The following is an 880-nucleotide window of genomic DNA, read 5'->3' as shown; positions in this document are numbered from 1 at the left end:
ATGTTATAATTTGATAAATTCACTAGTTATTATAACATATCCTATCGTCGTGTAGTCAATGTTATCTTTTATCGTTTTAACTTTAAAAACCCACGTTAAGATTAGGTAGGTATCTGTTTTATAACGAATAAAAATAGGTATCTTTTATAGTTTTAATACTCACGGCAACTAACCTAACATAAGTATTGTTACAGTCTACGTTGTACTTTCGTATAATATAGTTTATAGTTTCGTATAGTTTTTCGTTTCGAAAAGTGTTGAATTGTTTTATAAAAAAAATGAATTCAAATGAAATTCGTCAAACATTTTACAACACATTATCTGATTTATTGAAAAATAAACGTGAAGATAATAAATCATTTTTAAACAAAGAGGAATATATGTTAAGATTGCAAGAAGTTAAATTAGCTAAGGAAAAAATTGGGAAGAAAAGTGCAAAGGATTACAGATACATTCGTAAGTATGATATAATAACACTCAATGGGCAAGAACGACTTATTAAATCTATAAGTAATAATTCAGAAAATGTACACTATTATGTATCAAATGACGAATTATTTGATATTTTACACGATAGTCACATTGCAATAGGTCATGGTGGTCGGGACCGCATGGTTTATGAATTAAAGACAAAATATTGTAATATTACCAAGGAAACTATTATGATATATTTAAGTCTTTGTATGCATTGTGAAAAAAAATCATCGAATCCAAAGCGAGGCCTAGCGAGTCAATCTGTGAATCAAATTAATTAATTATTCCAAAAAACAAATACAATGATTAATAATGTATTTTTATATTTTATTCAATATCAGTCATGATGAAATATTGAATGAAAGACAATTATCTGCAAAATGCTTGGAAAATCAGGCCAAAAAAA

Source organism: Acyrthosiphon pisum, chromosome X, assembly GCF_005508785.2.
Source record: "Acyrthosiphon pisum isolate AL4f chromosome X, pea_aphid_22Mar2018_4r6ur, whole genome shotgun sequence".
Taxonomy (NCBI): domain Eukaryota; kingdom Metazoa; phylum Arthropoda; class Insecta; order Hemiptera; family Aphididae; genus Acyrthosiphon; species Acyrthosiphon pisum.
Note: the sequence above shows the minus strand (reverse complement) of the source record.